The sequence below is a fragment of the Bubalus bubalis genome, chromosome 2 (genome assembly GCF_019923935.1).
Source record: "Bubalus bubalis isolate 160015118507 breed Murrah chromosome 2, NDDB_SH_1, whole genome shotgun sequence".
NCBI classification, from domain to species: Eukaryota; Metazoa; Chordata; class Mammalia; order Artiodactyla; family Bovidae; genus Bubalus; species Bubalus bubalis.
Genome location: NC_059158.1, coordinates 48,249,048 through 48,269,487, shown reverse-complemented (window position 1 = coordinate 48,269,487; position 20,440 = coordinate 48,249,048). Strand labels below are relative to the sequence as shown.

At 45.4% G+C, this 20,440-nt stretch overlaps 1 protein-coding gene across 26 annotated transcripts in view; it reads left to right on the top strand.

Annotated features, from left to right (window-relative positions):
* DST (dystonin) overlaps positions 1-20,440 on the top strand; it is a 513,843-nt gene that overhangs the window by 175,878 nt on the left and 317,525 nt on the right. The window lies entirely within an intron of this gene.

The following is a 20,440-nucleotide window of genomic DNA, read 5'->3' as shown; positions in this document are numbered from 1 at the left end:
AGCTGGTAGGTTGGAGATTGTGAGCAGGGGAATGTGGATGAGAGAAAGATTTGAGAGAGTCATCTAGTGTGGAGACTGGGAACTGGTAGCTCACAGGCTGAATAAGGGAGTGTATCTCATGAACTGCTGTAAAATTTTAAACCAATATTTAGAAGTTGGGAGATTTTATTTAAAAATTCAGAGTTTACACTCCTCTTGAACAGGCCATCCAGTAATTCTGGGCCCACGGGGTCCATGGTGACAGTTGGCAGAAGCTGAGCGGAAGACACCCCTGAAGCAGGTCTCACCCTGTCGCCTGGAACGTGGCCCACCTCCCCATGGCCATCGACCCTGCCCGCATGTCTCCTGTGTACATTTGAGCTTGGGGTCCTTGGTTCAGAGGTGCGTAGAAGGCAGCCTTTTGTGTATTGGGTGCCGGCTTTTGTGGCGTTTGTAGTGGTGAGATAAAGGGGAGCCAGGTCTGGGCGGGGGAGAAGAAGTGAAGGAGTGCGTGTGGGGCAGTTATACTGGACGACCCTGGAAGAAAAGCTCACTGGTGACCAAGCGCTTGTAAGGCCCAGGAGATGGCTGTACCAGTGTTCTGATCTACTGTGTAACAGAAAGGTTTTATTGAAGTGTAGTTGATTTACAGTGTTGTGTTGGTTTCAAGTATACAGTAGTGTGATTCAGTTTTATATATATATATATATATATAAAATGTATCTATTATATATATGGCTTTCTTGGTGGCTCAGCAGTAAAGAATCTGCCTGCAATACGGGAGACTTGGGTTTGATCCCTGGCAACCCACTCCATTGTTCTTGCCTGGGAAACCCCATGGACAAAAGAGCCTGGTGGGCTACAGTCCATGGGGTCACAAAAGTCGGACACAACTTAGTGACTAATACATATATCTACATATTTATGTAGATACATATTCTTTTCTAGAATTTGTATGTCTGTACCTATATTCTTTTCCAGAGTTTTTTCCATTATAGATTATTAGAAGATACTGAATATATTTCCATGTGCTGTATGGTCCTTGTTGGTTATCTATTTTATATATAGTCATGTGTATATTTTAATCCTGAACGCCTAGTTTATTCCTTCCCTGACCTTTCCCTTTTGGTAACCATAAGTTTCTTTTCTGTGTCTGTGGGTTTGTTTCTCTTTTGTAGAGAAGTTCATTTGTATCATTTTTTAAGATTCCATGTACAAGCCATATCAAATGGTGTCTGTCTTTCCCCATCTGACTTGCTTAGTGGGATCATCTCTAGATCCATCCGTGGTGCTGCAATGTTCTGTATAACAAATCACTCAACACCCTAGAAGCTTTGAACAGTCACTCTCTACTGACTCACAAGGAGTCTGGGGGTAGCTCGGTTGGGAGTCTGTCGTCCAGGTCTCCAGGCTCTGTGGGCGCCCTGGGTCCCCACCCCCAGGCCTCAGTGCTCACCTGTCTCTGGAGGCCCCAGTGCTCACCTGTCCCCAGAAGCCGCAGTGCTCACCTGTCCCCGGAAGCCTCTGTGCTTGCCTGTCCCTGGGAGCCTCTGTGCTCACCTGTCCCTGGGAGCCTCTGTGCTCACCTGTCTGGAAGCTTCAGGTGCTCGCAGCGGGGCCACCGGAGACTGAGGAGGGTGGGGGAAGAGAGTGGACCCTGCAGGGGGGCCCTGTCATCTATGCTCTGACCCCAGAGAGACGTGTCGTTTATGCTTTGTGTAGGTGATCCCATGACGGAAGAGACTGCATGGGTGTGAACCCCGGAAATGGGGACTATGGGGGTGACCCTGAGGGGTACTGTATGGGGGCGGCCACCGCAGTGGCCGAGAGACCACACGCCTTGGCTGTGCCTTCTGGCGCTCTGGCCCCCGTCTGTGTTGCCAGCGTAGTCCCCCTGGGACAGAATTATTCGTGATTCTGATTGTTCTGTTCCACTGACTCTCATTGTTCACTTGTGATGTCCTCATGGAATGAAAATCAAAACAGTTTTGGAGTTTTAAAGAGTATGTTGTTCATTCTCTTAATTTTATAGTCTTTTAGACTTGAGAGGCTGCAAGGCAGTGCCTTGATCAGCATCAGGAGGCTGCAAGAGTGAGTAGTAGACAAGGCAGGGCTGCAGAGGGTCGGTTCAGCCATGCCTCCCAGCCTGTGGTCCCCAGCACATTGGAGCGTCATTGTATAAAAACAGCATCGCAAGCAACTTCTCATGATTCAGCTATTAAGTTAATTAAGTCTTCTGTGAATTTTATTTTCCCTGCTGTAAAAGAATTCAGATGTTATACTGAAAATTTACCCAGTGTCTCTTAATATATGCATCTGACATTTGGTTTTACCAAAGGATTAAGTGCTTATAGAACAGAAGTTGGCTAAACATCTAAAACTATGCTATTTAAGTGCTGAGATTGGGATGGCTCAGCTCTCTTTGCCTGGCCCAATGCTTGTGTTTAAAATAGCCTGACCCACAGTATAAGGTGCAGCTTTTCCCTGCTTCCTTTGTGATTTCCCTTTCAGAGTGTGTTTTATTAGTCGTGTTGGTATTCCTTTCTCGCTGGAGTATTTCTCGCTTTATGTTTAAGTCATTGCCCCATGAGCTCACCTGCCAGAGCAGGAGCCTCGTGACTCTGACATAATCTTGCAGTGGGATTTTTCTCCAGGTTTGAAGTTTTTAAGCGGAGGTTAAAAGGTCATACCCTCCTTAAGCATGTAGGTAAAATTTTTTGTTCGTTTTCACCTTCTGTGTGCATTTGGAAGAAAGCCCACTGATTTTATCAGATTCTTGGAGAAGCCTACGATCCCCAACTATTAATGACCCTCGGTGTTTAGTGCAATTTTGTCCTCTAGTTGTGATGGATTTTGTTGTTTTGCATGTGTAGTTTGTGTGCAGATATTTCTACATTTCTGAAAACGGAGTCTCAGCATTTTTCCCATAAAAACTCAAAACCAAAACATGTACTTGGATATTTTGACCTGGAGTTTTTGTACTTCTTTGATGATTATTTATATATTTAGAATTGCTAGAAATAACAATTTTTGCAATTTAATGTTTTTAGATGTTTTACTTCTCTAGGTTCAAAAAATTCTAGTGTCTCCTTAAATGACACCACATTTTTTAACTATGACATTACAGATGCAGCCACAACGTCAGTTGAACAACTGCTCTTTGCAGACAATTTTAGTCACATAGCCGGTGTGAGGATTAGTGTTTGTCTAAATTGGGGGCCCCGTGGAAGAGAATTTCTGAGCTTCTAAAATAATACCCAGTTTTCCTAGGTAATGTTTATCATTCTCTTCCCTTTTGAAGAGACTTTATTATCTAATAGGAATGCTGTTAAGATCTCTCCTGGTAATCGTATGGCCAGAATCCTTTTAAAAGTTAAATTATTCTGGGATGTGGTAGCTCTAAGGCTGTGTGCATATAAAGTCCAGAGAGATTTTATAAATAGAGCATTCCTTTCTCCAGCTCCTACCTTAATAATTCAGTTTATTATAACTCCTCAATAATAACTCCTCAATAATTCAGTTTCCTGGCTGGTTATTTCTTTGTTTCCATGTTTAAAGATGGCAGGTTTTACCCAGAGTCCCATTTTAAGGGTGCAGCAAAAACCAGTGTGGGTAACAGTCGAGTTCATCTTTTCAAATCCTCACTACGTCACAGGACTCAGTAGATAGAGTAATGCACTCTGCCGCTAGAGGTATGTCCCATCGGTAGTGGACCCCGCTCTGGGGAGATGCAGGGGATGAAATAGGGCATCTAACACTCCGGGTTCTAATTTATTGACTGGCTTTGAAATTATGAGCAGTTATGGTCTTTTTTGGTTAAATTAGGCTGATTTCTACCTTAACCACTAAGTCGTGTTTGTTTTATTCTTTAAAAATTTTTATTGGAGTATAGTTGATTTGTAATGTCGGGTTAATTTCAGGTGTACAGCAAAGTGATTCAGTTATACATATACTTGAATCCACTCTTTTTCAGATTCTTTTCCTGTATAAGGTAGAGGATATAGACTTCCCTGTGCTGTATAGTAGGTCCCTTTGGTTATCTGTCTTACAGCTGTGTGTTATGTTTATTGTATTGCTACCTCTGACAGCTTGAAGGTAACACATACCACAAAAATTTTATCATACTTTTCGTGTAACACCGAGACCACTCAGCGTTGGGGTCTAACAGTCCAGGTGTGGAAATCCTGGCTCTGCCAGTTTTAAGTTGAAACTTTTCATTGCTGAACTTTTCTGCGCCTTAGTCTGTTTGCAGACGTACGCTTCCTGGTTACTGTGGCGCCCCCTAACTCCTTCACCTCTGACTCCTTCACCTCTGACTCCTTCACCTCTGACTCCTTCACCTCTGACTCCTTCACCTGCTCGTACGGAGTCTGATGTGGGCAGGCGTCAGTGACATCATCAGACACCTGGGAAGTTACGGCTGGGGTAGGTGCTGTTACACCTGGAAAGTTACGGCTGCAATAGGTGCTGTGACGGGCAGATCGGTGCGTGGAGAGATGACAGATGTGGTGGGGTTTGGTGGAGGGAAGTCAGCGAAGGAATGTTGAAAAGGACCTCTTCTGCTTGAAGTTGTGTTGCTTGCCTTTCTCATGGCTTTTGTTATTTTATTTCTACTTTTAGATCCCTTATCTGTGTATTTCATCTGAACTCCATTTTGGAAGTGGGTGGAAAGTGGATAATAAAGTAAATGAGAGTAAGCATTTTGAGGGCAGGGATAATTTTTTAAATGAATTGGCTTTTAGAGTAGTTTTAAGTTCACAGAAGAGTTGGGCATAAGGTCCAGAGAGTTCCCACATACCCTATTCTCCCCCACAGTTTTCCTTATTGTTCAATGAACATTTTGTATTAGTGTGGCATATTGATTATAATTGATGAACCAATATGGATATATTATTATTAAGCACAGTCAATAGTTTAAGTGTTGTAAAGCTCTTTGGGGTCTGACAAATGCCCTAAAAATCCCCTGTCCTCCACCTGTTTATCCCTCTCTTCCTCCCTGCCCTCATTGGCCTTGTTTTGTTTCAATAGCTCTGCCTTTTCTGGAATGTTCCATAGTTGGAACCATGTAGCTCTTTCACACTGGCTTTGTTCACGTAACAGTATACTATTAAGTTTCCTCCTTGTTTTCTCCTGGCTTGGTAGCTCACTTTTTCTTCCTTAAAAAAACATTGATTCATTTATTTGGCTGCACCAGTTCTTAGTCGTGGCTTCTGGGGTCTTTACTTGTGGCACGTGGGGTCTATTAATAGTTCCCTGACCAGGGATCGAACCTGGGCCCCCTGCATTGGGAGTAGAGTCTTAGCCACTGGACCACCAGGGAGGTCCCTCATTTTTTCTTTTTTCTTTTTTTAGCATCTAGAATAAAAAAAGAATAAATTTTTACCCTGTTCACTCACTTTTTTCTTATTGCAGAATAATACTCCATTGGATGGATGTTTATTCATTTACCTACTGAAGGACATCATGGTTGCTTTTGATTTTTGTCAAGTCTGAATGAAGCTGCTATAAACATTCATGTGCACGTTGTATGTGGACATGAGTTTTCAGTTCCTTCGAGTGAATGTCTGTGAGCATGGTTTATGGTTTGCATGGTAAGACTGTGTTTAGCTTGGTAAGAAACCGCTAATCTGTCTTCCAGAGTGCCTCTGCTTTTTGCCTTTCTGTCAACACCGACTGGGGATTTCTGTTGGTTGACCCTCTTCGCAGCACTTGGTGTTGTCTGGTGTTTGGGATTTGGCTCTTGGAATAGGTGTGCAGGGATACTTCATTGTCCTGCTCTGCCGTTTCCTGATGACATGTGACGTGGAGCATCCTTTCATGTGCTTCCTTGCCATCTGTACATCTCCTTTGGAGAGGTGCCTGTTCAGACATTTTGCTACTTTTCAGTTGGGTTGTTTGTTTAGTTCTTGTTGAGTGTTGAGTGTCTCTTGTCTATTTTGCATAAAAGGCCTTTTTCAAGTGCATGTTTTGCAAATGTTTTCTCTCATTCTGTGCCTGGTCCTTTCCTTCTCGTTCCAGTATCTTCTGCTGAGCAGAAGTTTTTGATTTTAATGAAGTCCAACTTAACTGCTTTTCTCTTTCAGGGACTGTGTTATTTATAAAGTCATCGTTTATTTATAAAGTTATTTATTGTAAAGTCATCTACCCAACCCATAGTCACCTAGATTTTATTCCATGTTATCATCTCGAAGTTTTATAGTTTTATATTAGGCCTGTGATCCATTTTCAGTTAATTTTTGGGAGACATCTGTGCCTGGATTCACTTGTTCTGCCTGTGAGTGTCCAGTTGTTCCAGCACCATTTGTTGCAAAGACTATCCTTTCTCTGCTGGGTTGTGTCTGCTGCTTTGTCAAGATCTGTGTTGTTCTATTTCTGGGCTCCCTGTTCATTTCCATTGACCTGCTTGTCTGCTTCCTCACCACCACCTCGCCGTCTTGACGATGTCAGTCCTTCAGCCTTGTTCTTTTTCAGGATTATGTTGGCTGTCCTGGACTGGAATGATATTTTGTATCTGAAGAATAAGCCCTTGCAGACTTCCCTGGTGGTCCAGCGCAGGCTGTGTGGTTCTGTCCCCGGTCGGGGGACTAAGATTCCCCGTGCCACGGGGCAGCCAAGCCTGTGTGCCCCAACCGGAGAGCTGGCACCCCGCAAGACACACCAGCGCGGCCAAAGGAAAAATCAGCACTCGCTAAACGCTCTTTGTTAAGTACCAACTTTTCAATATGGCAGCTGTGGTGATCTTTTAAAACTCAGGTCTGATCTGTTATTCTGCCCGAGTCCTGCCTCTTGTGTTCCCATTGCAGTGAGGGTCACATTGAAAGTCCTGAGCTGGGCTGCTTTCCTGGCTTTGAATGTCTTTCCCCCGAGGTCTGCAGGGCTGATGCTCCTTTGTCTATTTCAAGTCCTGTTCACATGCAACCTTCCCACCAAGGATCCTGTGGTCATTTTATCTGAGATCTCAGCTTGTCGCCCTTTCTCTCCTTTAAACTCTATACTCTCTCAGCCTCTCTTAGCCTGCTTTCTTCATAACTATCATCACCTTCAAAACCCTGTGTACTTACTTACTTGTTATGTTTATTTCATCATTTATTCTCTCTCTCTGCTTAGAATTTAATTCCAAATAGCAGAGTTCTTTGTTTTGTTGGCTAATGTGTTTTCAGCAGATAAAACATTGTAGGTTTTCGATACATTTCATTTTAAAAAATGAATAAGTGAGTGAATGATATGGTGACATGCAGAGCATTAGTTATGTGGAAGGAGGCTGAGTGCCAGTCCGTTCGGTCCCACCTGATCCTTAAACTCAGGACCTTGTAAGATCAAGTCAAAATCTTAAACCAAACCAAGATTAATGTTTGACAGAGCGTATTGATTTCTGACAAGGTGCAGCTGCTTGTGGTGGTAGTAGGTTTTTCTGATTCTGTAACTTATGAGTAGCTTAGGAGCAGCAGCTGAGTCAAAATAGAAGCAGAACCACTGATTCGTTAGACTTTCTGGACACAAGTTGCCCACTGTGTGTCTCAGCTAAGAGAACTGGGATTTCCCTGAGTGTAAGGACGATGAAAAGAGAAATGCAGCAATGACAGAGACAGGCCCGTGTGTCTGAAATGAGAGACTTCAGACTTTAGAAAGCTCATGGTGCTGTCTTCCAGAGCAACACCATAGCCAGGACTTCAGAGCAGATCGGCTTACCCACCTGTGTATCCCATTACCTGGGCTGGCAGGGACTTGGCATGTAGTAGGCGTCAAATGCGGAGAAGGCAGTGGCACCCCACTCCAGTACTCTTGCCTGGCAAATCCCATGGACGGAGGAGCCTTGTAGGCTGCAGTCTGTGGGGTCGCTAAGAGTCGGACACGACTGAGCGACTTCTCTTTCACTTTTCACTTTCATGCATTGGAGAAGGAAATGGCAACCCACTCCAGTGTTCTTGCCTAGAGAATCCCAGGGACGGGGGAGCCTGGTGGGCTGCCGTCTCTGGGGTCGCACAGAGTCGGACACGACTGACGCGACTTAGCAGCAGCAGCAGCAGGTGTCAAATGAGTGTCAAAAGAATGAATATTATAAGAGGCAGTGCATTGTCAGTGACATTGAGGACCTGGGCATCATGGTATTTGCCTTTGTTGTGATTTATCTATAAAAAGAGATATTTTCTACCTTGAAGAAGTAAGTTGCCTTTGACTTAAAAGTTTCAGGTGGGTATGTTTTCAGCAAACGTGGAATGGCGCTTCAGTTAGTGAATCTTCAAATGCGAGGTTTAACTTCTGAAGTGGTCGTGATTGGCAGGTTCTGGTGCTGGAAGTTGTGGTGTGTGTGCCCAGCTGAGCAGGACAAGTAGCTACGCTTAGATTTTCTCTGCCCACAAGCAGTTCACGAAAAACAGCAGATCCCAAACCAAATTTAGTAAGTTCTGAGAGGAACTGTTTCAGGTGTTTTTATTCTGTTTTATTGAAGTGTAGCTGATTTACAATGTTGTTTTAATTTCTGGTGTGCAGCAAAGTGACTCAGTTATACAGATACACATTCTTTTTCCTTTTTTTTCTCATGTTGGTTCCTCAGTTCAGTTCAGTCGCTCAGTCATGTCTGATTCTTTGTGACCCCATGGACTGCAGCATGCCAGGCCCCCCTGTCCATCACTAACTCCCGGAGCTAACTCAAACTCATGTCTATCAAGTCGGTGATGCCATCCAACCATCTCATCCTCTGTTGTCCTCTTCTCCTCCTGCCCACAATCTCTCCCAGCATCAGGGTATTTTCAAATGAGTCAGCTTTTCGCATCAGGTGGCCAAAGTGGTGGAGCTTCAGGTTCAACATCAGTCCTTCCGATGGACACCCAGGACTGATCTCCTTGAGGATTGACTGGTTGGATCTCCTTGCAGTCCAAGGGACTCTCAAGAATCTTCTCCAACACCATAGTTCAGAAACATCACTTCTTCGGTACTCAGCTTTCTTCATGGTCCAACTCTCACATCCGTACATGACTACTGGAAAAACCATAGCTTTGACTAGATGGATCTTTGTTGGCAATGAAATGTCTCTGCTTTTTAATATGCTGTCTAGGTTAGTCATCGCTTTTCTTCCCAGGAGCAAGTGTTTTAATTTCATGGCTGCAGTCACTATCTGCAGTGATTTTGGAGAGCCCAAAAATAAAGTCAGCCACCATTTCCACTGTTTCCCTATCTATTTGCCATGAAGTGATGGGACTGGATGCCATGTTCTTAGTTTTTTGAATGTTGAGTTTTAAGCCAGCTTTTTCACTCTCCTCTTTCACTTTTATCAAGAGGCTCTTTAGTTCCGCTTCACTTTCTGTTATAAGGGTGGTGTCAACTGTGTATGTGAGGTCATTGATATTTCTCCCGGCAATCTTGATTCCGGCTTGTGCTTCATCCAGCCCAGGATTTTGCATGATGTACTCTGCATAGAAGTTAAATAAGCAGGGTGACAATATACAGCCTTGGCCTACTCCTTTCCTGATTTAGAACTAGTCTGTTCCATGTCTGGTTCTAACTGTTGCTTCCTAACCTGCATACACATTTCTCAGGAGGCAGGTCAGGTAGTCTGGTATTCCCATCTCTTCAAGAATTTTCCACAGTTTGTTGTGATCTACACAGTCAAAGGCTTTGGCGTAATCAATAAAGCAGAAGTAGATGTTTTTCTGGAACTCTCTTGCTTTTTTGATCATCCAGTGGGTGTTGTCAATTTGATCTCTGGTTCCTTTGTCTTTTCTAAATCCAGCTTGAACATCTGGAAGTTCACAGTTCACGTACTGTTGAAGACTGGCTTGGAGAATTTTGAGAATTATCTTGCTAGTGTGTGAGATGAGTGCAATTGTGCAGTCATTTGAACATTTCTTTGGCATTGCCCTTCTTTGGGATTGGAATGAAAACTGACCTTTTCCAGTCCTGTGGCCACTGCTGAGTTTTCCAAATTTGCTGGCATATTGAATGGAGCGCTTTCACAGCATCATCTTTTAGGATTTGAAATAGCTCAACTGGAATTCCATCACCTCCACTAGCTTTGTTCATAGTGATGCTTCCTAAGCCTCACTTGACTTCACATTCCAGGATGTCTGGCTCTAGGTGAGTGATCACATCATTGTGGTTATCTGAGTATTGAAGATCTTTTTTGTATAGTTTTTCTGTGTATTCTTGCTACCTCTTCTTAATATCTTCTGCTTCTATTAGGTCCATTCCATTTCTGTCCTTTATCAAGCCCATCTTTGCATGAAATGTTCCCTTGGTATCTCTAATTTTCTTGAAGAGATCTCTAGTCTTTCCCATTCTATTGTTTTCCTCTATTTCTTTGTGTTGATCACTGAGGAAGGCTTTCTTATCTCTCCTTGCTATTCTTTGGAACTCTGAACTCAGATTGTTGGTTTCTCGCAGGATAATAGATTTGGCTCCCTGTGCTCTACAGCAGGACCCTGTTTATCCATTCTGTATGTACCAGTTGCATCGACTAACCCCCGACTCTCAGTCCTTCCCTGCACCATCCCCCTCCCCCTTGACAACCACAGATCTGTTCTCTGTATCTGGCAGGTGTTTTTAAGTGATCAGTTTAGGTGTTTTTCTTTGAGTGGACAGATGCCTTTTTTCCTGTTGAAGAAAGTCGACGAGGAGGAGGCTGTTGGTTGTCAGGGATCAGGAATTAAAGTCTCACTGAGACCCCGAGGGTCTTCTTCCAGACACCGGTAGTTTCTCTAACTGGGGTCTGTCTAGTGGTGCCTCCAAACACTGTCAGGTCTCAGAATGCGTCCTTCTCCACCCCTGCGGCTCTGCTCTCGAGGCTGGCTGACTTCTGCTCCCCTTACACCTCTGGCCCAACTCAGTCCTCACATTTGCATGTCAGCCTTCTGCACATCCCTTGATGCCACGGCCTTTCCCTTGATGCCCTGGCGTAGGTCTCTGGCCTGTATTCTTTCTGCCAGATGGTTGGGATTCACCCCTTTTCTTGGAAGTTGTAAGTCTTGCCTAATTTCTTCCTGCAGTAACGTCTTACTATAATTCTAGTATGGTGATTGAAGAAGACATGCGCAAGTACTAAGTGATGGCATTTCGGTGTCCATATCTATTCATATCTGTGAAGTGAAGACTATTTTTTAAACCCAAAATGGAGGAGGTGTAAGGTGGCAAAGGCGGTGGAGACCTGGCTTTGGAAAGTCCCATGTCAGTGAAAGTGGGCACTTCCCCCTGACCTGAGGAGCTTTGGGTAAGGCTGTGGGGTGTCCGGGTCACGGGGTCTCTGCAGTGTGGACCCCAGCTGCCTGCGCATGATGAGCCGGGTCCAGGGCCTGAGCGGTCTTCCCGGTCCCGCGTCTGGGGCCGGCGGTCACGTGCGTTTTTGCTGGATCTGAATTTGTCGTCTTCTGATTCTTCCCTTGCCCCACGTCTCTCCTAACATCCTTCCTTCCTCCTTTCTGTCCCAGTTTTCTTCCCTTTTTTTTTAACCAAATGTTTGGATATCTCCTCTCTGCTGGAGTGTGTGCTTGCTGGGAGTACGAAGCTGGATGAAACAGGGTCCTTGGCCTCAAACTGCTGGGAGCCATGGGGTGGCTGGCTGGGGAGCAGAGGCCTGAGCCTGCGACCCAGGACCCCAGACCAGCGGTGCCGGGGAGCAAGGCAGGCCCAGCCTGTGACGGCACCAAAGGCAGGGGACAGTGACCCGAGGGGGTGTCTGGGCAGGAGAAGACGCGCTATTGCTGTTACCGTGGTCTTTGCTCCTGCTGACTTGTATTTTTCAGTGTAGCCACTGGGGGGCGCAGGACAGTTGGGCTGTGATTTTCAGAGAGGCTCCTGGAGCCTGCCTGCAGTGAGGGAGACATGGGTTCGATCCCTGGGTTGGGAAGATCCCCTGGAGAAGGGAAAGGCTGCCCACCACAGTATTCTGACCTGGAGAATTCCATGGACTGTATAGTCCACGGGGTCGCAAAGAGTCAGACACGACTGAGCGACTTTCACTTTGACTCTCTTGTCCAGGCAGGAGTGGTCAGACCGGGACTGTGTCCCTGTGTCTTTGCAGGACACCTGGGACCGCGTGTGTGTGTGTGTATGTGCGCGCGTGTAAGTATGTGTGTGCATGTGTGCTTGTGCTGGAAAAAGTTTTGCCTTTAAGGAACAGGTGGTTAGATGGGTGGGCGACTTCCTATTATTGAACTGTAGTCACTGTCCGTTCAGGCGGATTATCATTAATCTGTGTATTTATAGTGCTCAGTTACATTAGAGGGGAGCTTCCATAATAATAACGAAAATATCCTCAAACCTTAGGTTTGTACTTACTCTGAGTACATTCTGGAACCGTGAACAGTGTAGGTGATAGAGAATGAGAGTTCCTCGTGAGATTAGACCGTGTTTCTTGAGGGAAATGGTAGTTTACAACGTGACCCCTTTAAGGCCTTCTCTCTCTCTCTCTCTCTCAATTTATTGATCATAGAGAAAATCTGGGACATGTTGACTTGATCCAGGCAGAGAGAAGAGGCACTTTGACATAATTAGGTAAATGATCAGAGAGCTGAGGCCTGAATTAATGTTTTTGTGAATATGACTGGAATATTTAAGGACAAAATTAGAGCACATGGCCACAGGTGCCAAATTCCTAAGGATAAACAAGATGGAACTACTTTCTGTAAAGGTGTTACTCTCATAGATTTATTTTACCCATGGTACAGGACACAGTAGGCATTAAAATAAGTCCCCGTTGAACAAATACAATAACCAAGAAAAAAATCAACTTTGTTTGTGTCCTTACTGTTTTGTTAAGCAAACAGTTTGGAGTGAATGACATTGAAAGAAGGGAGTCCGAGGAGTTAAGGCAGGATTCCTGTCTTCAAAGAGGTATGATCGGGAGAGAGACCTGCACAGAGGCTGTTGGGGGATGTGGTAAGAGCTGTGAGCAGAGGAGGCTGTGAGCAGGGTTTGCAGAGGCGGCTCTGGTCCCGGAGCCTGGAGGAGCTGCTTTTAAAGCCCGTTTTCTGCGGGGCGGTCTTGCCGGGGGCGGGACAGGCCCTCAGACCACACAAGACGGCCCCTAAAGCCGCTGCTCCCTTTGAGCTCTGTGAGCCTGTTTGAAAGTTTCCACACCATGGCCTCAGGTTGACATTTGTGTCCTGAGGAGGCAGAAGATTGGGAAACTAATAGAAATTGTTTTTGGGGTTTCAGATGCTACCAAGACACAGTTTCTCTCTGTGTACCCTGGTTTCCCTCTGATAACTAGTGCAAATGGTTTATTTACACTCTCCCTTCAGTTTCTCATAAAATGTATGAAACCATGCATTCACACTTTTTCATTTTCCTCACACACACACGTACAATTTATATCATAAGTTTTTTTGAGAAACAAGATCACACTCTTTCTGCAGAGTGTTCTTTTTTTAACTTACCACTTGAAGGAGGAAGGAAAAACCAACATATTATATTTGTTAAAAGGCAAAAAACCTTTTCGCTTTTTTCAAGTTTTGTCAAATTTTTCCTTAGCAATTAGCATCTGGCTTACCAGAAAGATTTGCTAACTGTAAACCAAAGAATACATACCAGAACCAAAAAAGCTAAAGTATAAGAGAAATTTAGACCAGGGTATCTACTTTCTTGACTAACTGTGGTCAGAACAGAGCATTTTTCCTCTCTGCTGCACTTTTCTCGTGTTTTCCCTGACTCAAAGCGTGGCTCATCAGAACCTAGACATTAGCGAGTATAAAGCTGCCCTCCGTATCTCCTTCCCTTCTTGGTCCATCAGCCACTCAGTCCTAGAAGAGTCTAGGGAACCCACTTACTATTTTGAAAACTTGAAATAGAGAGTAAGAACCAAGCATTTACTTGTATGAACTATGCCTATACCTCAGGGAAAACATATTTAAGGAAAGGAAGATTCTATTTATAGAGATAATTTCGCTTCAGTAGAGACTGAGTTCCAAGGTGTGATGCAGTCTAGGCTGCTGACTTAAAGAGACGATCAGGCTTTATGTGCTTAAATCTCACCAGTGGACTTTATCCAGCTTCCAGTTTTCTGGAAACATTAGGAATATCCTAAGTGACTGTGGGAATGCAGACCCAGAGGTCACCTTTGGGAGACCCTGGGACAGAAGATCCCGTTACTTCAGCAGATAAATTGTGAGGAAGTGAAGGTGGGGAGAGACCCCAGTGGCTGAGGGAGGTACCCAGCTGCAGGGCCTTGGCTTATGGGGGAGGAGCCGAAAATACGCTTGCAGGTGGTCTGCAGAATCCGAACACTGTATTTCATGATATTAAGGAAATCCTTACTGTTAGAGACACGTGCTGAATGGTTTCTGGATGAAGTAACGTGCTTTCTGAGATTTATTGACCAATTTCTGGGAGAAAGACTGAGTGGGATTTGATGGACCAGGGGTGTCTGTGTGTTGATAATTTTTAAAAAAAAAATTGTTTTTAAATGAAGGATCATTGCTTTACAATGTTGTATTGGTTTCCGCTGTACAACAGTGTGAATCAGCCGTAAGTATACATGTATCCCCTCCTTTTTAAACCTCCCCGCCCCACTCCTGTTTGTAGTTAATTAATTCATCTGACTGTGTCAGGTCTTACTTGCGGCACATGGGATCTTCCTTGGGTCATGCGGGGTGGCGCGTGGATTCTCTAGTTGTGGCTCAGTAGCTGTGGCTCAGGGGCTCAGTTGCTCTGCAGCTTGTGGGATCTTAGTTCCTGGACCAGAGATCGAACCTGCGTCCCCTGCATTGCAAGGTGGATTCTTAACCACTGACTTCTTAACCAGGGAAGTCCCTATTGATAATTGGTGAAGCTGATGATATGTACATGCATCCATATGTAGCAGCTCATTTTATTCTTCCCAGTATTTTTTTTTTAGGTTTTTCTGTAGTAAAAAGCTCTTTAAAAAAAGGTTTTTCGTTGGTAGCTAAATGCATAGTCATCTTGCAGGTGAGATTTCCTTTAAATTAGGTAATAAAGCTCCTTTAAATGATGTTTCACAGACCTCAAACACAACTCTTAAAATTTTTTAAATTTAATTGAAAATTTTTTTTAGTTTTTATTTTATATTGGACTCTAGTTGATTTATAATGTTTTGTTAGTTTCCAGTGTATAGCAGAGTGATGCAGTTATACATATACAAGTATCCATTCTTTTTCAAATTGTTTTTCAGTTTAGGTGAGCAGAGTTTCTTGTGCTGTTCATTCAGTAGGTCTTTATTGGTTGTTTTATATATAGTAGTGTGTATATGTTAATCCCAGACTCCCAATTTATCCCCCCTCAGTAGTGGAAGTGTTAGTCATTCAGTGAGCCATTCCCATTTCAGCTGCTGTGTGTAGGTGGTCGCCTGGGAGAACGATGAGTCCCGACCTCATGGGAGAGGCGTGCTGGTCCTAGTCGGCTGCCTTGCTGTCTCTAGTCTGTCCAGCAGAAGGCACCGTGGGCGCCTTGAGGACCACACCCGTCTGCAGGTGACAGTGTTCTGTCGGCCTGGCTGTGATGGACAGATGAAGGCGGCGGAGAGGATGCCGTGTGTGGCTTTTTCTTGGGAGTATGTACACTATACACAGTGTGTACACACTGTATTACACTGTGTACACACTGTACATGTGTGTACATACACAGTGTCTACAGTGTACACTATACACAGAGTGTACACACTATATACGATGTGTACACTATACACGGTGTGTACACTATACACTGTGTACATACTATACACGGTGTGTACACACTATACATGGAGTGTACGCTGTACATGCTGTGTACACTATACACAGTGTACAGTATACACTGGGTGCCCTCTGTTTGCAGCAGCTCCCCAGATGGTCTGATTCTGTCAAAGAGAATCTGCGATTTTCTGTTTGACTTTTAAATACTGCCTATATTCTCCATTTGTTAAAATCCAAGCACAGTTGGATGCAGCCTTTTGGAAGCTAAATGGACTTTTGTGGTCTGGGAAGGAAGCTGTGATGAGTTAGGACAGCGCGTGGTCGAAAAGTGAGTCAGTGGCCCGTGAGTTGAAGAGGAGCCAGCGGACGCGGGTCGGGTGTGGTATGGTCTTGGCCTGTGTTGGCGCTTGGTTCCATCTTGCAGACCTGAATCTGCAGGGCTCAGGGACAGTAAAGTCACTTCCCCAGGTCACACAGCTGGTAGGTTGTGGAACCTGATTTTAACTCCATTTCCCATACCCTTATTTTGTGAATTCTACATTCATAGATTTCGATATTAAAGTATTCTTCTCTAGGGAAATATTTCAGAGTCACGTGTGGTTTTGAATTTATTTTTTTATGCACTTATTTAATTTATCTTTGGCTATATCGAGGGCTAGCTCTGGTGCGTGGGCTGTTTGTCTTGATGCACAGACTGAGTGGCCCTGCCGCATGCAGGGTCTGAGTTCTTCACAGAGATCGAAGCCCCATGCCCTGCAGTGGAAGGCAGATTCTTAATTGCTGGACTGCCAGGGATTCCCTGTTGAGTGTGTTTTGAGATGATCAGAGTTCCAGTTTCCTGTGAAACTATATGCTCTCAGAGAGTGCTTTCTCGTTTTGCAGAAGCATAAAGAAACCAGTGCTCCTTTTACATGCTTTGCTTTGTGTGGGTTTGAGGAGGTAAAAGTTCTCTTGTCCATTAATTGTTTAAAAAAGAAGGGTGTATCCAGAGTGTACTAAATGATAGAGTGACACGATTCTGTGACGCCGTTGGGTTTGTGGGGTTTGCTCTGCTCATGCGCGTAGCTGACGGGGAGGCAGGGGAGTGGCCGCTTCCCTTGGTCCCGGTGGGGTCTCTGGGGAAGGTAGCTATGATGGGGGACCTTCAGGGCCCCCACAGTCGCGTTCGTGTCTGGAGCTCTCTGTTTTCAGGCTGCAGGTTCTGGGCTGTGTCGGGGTCCTTATTGTCCGGGCTCAGAAGCCCTCAGTGCACCAAACCAGAAAGGTCGGCACGGTGATGGAAGGCTTGTACTCTGCAGGAGTTCCTGATGTTCATAGACACTCGTGGATGAAGAAGATACGCAGTCGTTGATAATATAAAATGCATTGTAGACACAGAGTCGTCCTCGTTACTGTAAAGGTGGCTGAGTTCCGTGTTGGAGTGGTCGTCACCCAGCCCCGGGGACGGGGACGGGGACGGGGACCTTTGCCGTCTCCTTGCTTCCTTTCAGAGGTTGTCACCCTCTTGTGGTGCTGACGTGTTTGCCCACCACAGCTGATCCCAGCTGTCTGGACCAAGGATGGAAAGAAAGACACCACCTTCCTCCTGAAGGACATGCCCCAGAAGTAGCACAGTCGCTTCTGCTGACGTCTTGTGGGCGAGAACATAGCCGGAACATGCCACGTGGAGCTCAGGGAAGCCGGGAGGGTGAACTCACTGCTGGTGACCATGCCCCCAGCTGAAAATTAAGGGAGCCATTTCTTTGGGAGGGAAGGGTGCGTGGAGAGTTGTGTTGGCTTGATTATCCTAAATTCCTTTTTAATTGAAGTATAGTTGGTTTACAATATTGTGTTTATTTTTGCTGTACAGGAAAGTGATCCAGTTAAATTTTTTTTCCTTTATGCTCTACAGTAGGACCAAGGTTTTGTCCATTCCTTATGTAATCCTTTGCATCTGTTAACCCCAAACCCTGAGTCCACCCACATACCGTCCCCCAGCCCCCATTCTGTTCTCGTGTCTGTGTGTCTGTTTCGGAGGTAGGCTCTTTGGGTCTTATTTTAGATTCCACCTATAAGTGATATCTTATAGGTGTTGGCTTTCTCTTTCTGACTTATTTCACTTATATACTGAATTCTTTGCTTTGTACTTTGTAAATAGTGTCTTTTTTCTTTCCTAGGAGATTTTCCATTTCAAGGAGTTCTCAGTAGCAGATTTGCTGGAAAACTGAATTTTGGGTAGGATTAGAATCAGCCAATAATAATGCTATATTGCAAATGAAAATCAGATAAGAGGGACTTAAAAGGAATGTCGTTGCTTCTCTCTAATGCGGAACCCAGGCTGGCTCCGCAGCAATGCCGGAAACCCCCACTGTCAGCAGCCCAGACTTAGGAGGCTGCCTTCCGGTTCAGAATGTTGCTTGAACGTCATCCGTCAGGTCAGCCAAGAGAAAGGAAGGAAGAAAGAGGGGAGAAGGGATACAGGGGAGCCAGGCATCTTTCATGGAAAATTCCTAGAAGTTGCCACAGCACACTTTTGCTTTCATTTCATTGACCAGAACACCATCATTTGGCCATGCCTGCGAAGCAAGGCTAGAAAGTGTGGTTTTTTCCCCCCAAGCAACAATGAGACTCATCAAAATCAGAGTTTCTGTTACTGAGGAAGGGAATCACCAGCAGGCTCTGCTACACGCTGTCAATTTGGGAAGAACAGTCTAATCTACATACCTGATATGTTGCAACATGGAAAACGATTAGAAAACATTTTGCTGATTTACAGTTGTGTTCACATGAGGCTGTCAGCCCTTGCTCCCCTCCCACTCCTTATAAACACTTGGGTTTGTGGGGACGTCTGACGTTTACAGCTCACGGCTGTGTACGGACAGTCACTGTCTTAGGTCGACCTCCAAAGCCTTTCCTGAAAAAGAGAGTCCCATTTGCCAGTGGATGCGCAGTGGCCCTGTTTGTCACTGTCTTGCAGTGCTTCAAAGTTGCATTGTTTGAGGTTCTGCTTTTCTGAAAGTGGACTCTTTTTTTTTTTTTTCCTGTTTTGCTCTCTAGAAGGATTTCCCCCCTTTTGCATATTTTAGCTGTTTCTGGCTCAAGACTGAAGTAGTTGTGAGACATTGATTCTTCCCTAGACCGTGTACAGTGACTGCAGAATTTTTGTCTTAAGACTTCTCTTGAGAAAATACCATGACTTGTTGTTCTCTGTAAAAAGCGACTTTTCTGCCTGTGTAGCAGGGTGGAAAGATTTGATTTACAATTAAACTTGGAAATGCAAAGAAAATATTTCTGTTGAAAGGGAAGCCTCTGATGCGATTGGTGGGAATGGGAGTCGGTGCAGCCACGGTGGAGAACAGTACAGAGGTTCCTCAGAAAACCAAAAATAGAGCTACTATATGACCCGGCGACCTCACCCCTGAGCGCATAGCTGGACAAAACTATAATTCAGAAAGATCCACACGCCCTTCTGTTCATAGCAGCGCTATTCACAATATCAAGGAGGTAGAAACAACCTAAGTGGCCATCGACAGATGAATGGATGAGGAAGATGTGTGCGTACACACACACACACACACACACGCACACACACACAGTAGAATACTACTCAGCCATGAAAAAGAAGGAAATAATGCCACTTGCAGCAACATGGATACAATTAGAGGCTATCATGCTAAGTGGGGTAACTCATAAAGAGAAAGACAGACCCTATATCACTTACATGTGGAATCTGAAGTTGGACACAGATGAACTTACCTTTGAAACAGAAACAGAACTTGTAGACATAGAGAGCAGACTGGGGGTTGCCAAGGAGGAGGGGTAGGTGGGGAGTGAGGGACTGGGAGTTTGGGGTTAGCAGCTGAAGCTATAATACATAGAATGGATAAACAACAAGGTCCTACTGTGTAGCACAAGTAGCTATAGTCAGTGTTCTTTGATAAACCATAATAGAAAAGAACATTAAAAAAAAAAGGGTGGGCGTTGTTTGTTTCGTTCTCCAGCTTCTCTGGTGTCTTCGGTGAGCCCATCCTCTGCCTGGTAGAGGAAATGCGCACAGTTGAGCCTGTTCCCAGGCGCAGTGTTCGTGGCCGTGTGAAAGCCTCTGTGGTCCCGCGTCCCCCCGTCCGGCCGCTGCCCGCCCCACCCTGCCTGTGGCTCCGGCGAGAGGCGCTGACCCCCCAGCGTGCTCATCCCCCTCAGTGCCCCTGGCTCCCCCGGCACCTCTGCCCTGCCCGATGCCTGTCCCTGGCATGCTGCCGGCTGCTGATTCCAAGTCAGTCACATGGACTCGGGGCTCATTTGTGGCTCAGGCTGTGTCCTTCTTTTCCTTGACTGTCCCTGCGGTCCTGCGGGGGCTGCAGCCCCTGCAAGGTCTGCCCAGGTGACCTGCTCCGCCGCCTCGTTCAGAGCCCCAGGGGACCTCTGGCCAGGCTCGCAGGTCCTGCCGTGTTCAGTCTGTGCTGGGAAGGACCAAGGTGCCGGGAGGGGAGGCCGGGAGCCGCCTTCTGCCTCCACGCCCCAGAGCTGCCTTCTGCCTCCACGCCACTTCTTACCTCCTGCTCCCCTCGCCGCGGCTGGGCAGGGGGCATCCTCTGACCCTTGGTCCAGCCCCTGGCTCCTTCCTCTCCCACAGTCTGCCTGTCTGAAGCCTACACTGCATTCCCATAGCTGGTCCTGTGGCTTTGATGTCAGGCTGAAAGGGTGTCTTTTCTTCCCTAGAGGAGCCTTCCATGAACTCCTGATGAGGGAAAGGAATAAAGCAATTTGTAAATTTCTCTCTAGACAGTAGCATGGCTAGCAGAGTTACATGGTTCTGCTGAAGAGTCCCAGTGTATCAGTTGAAATGACTCTCCATCTTGTAG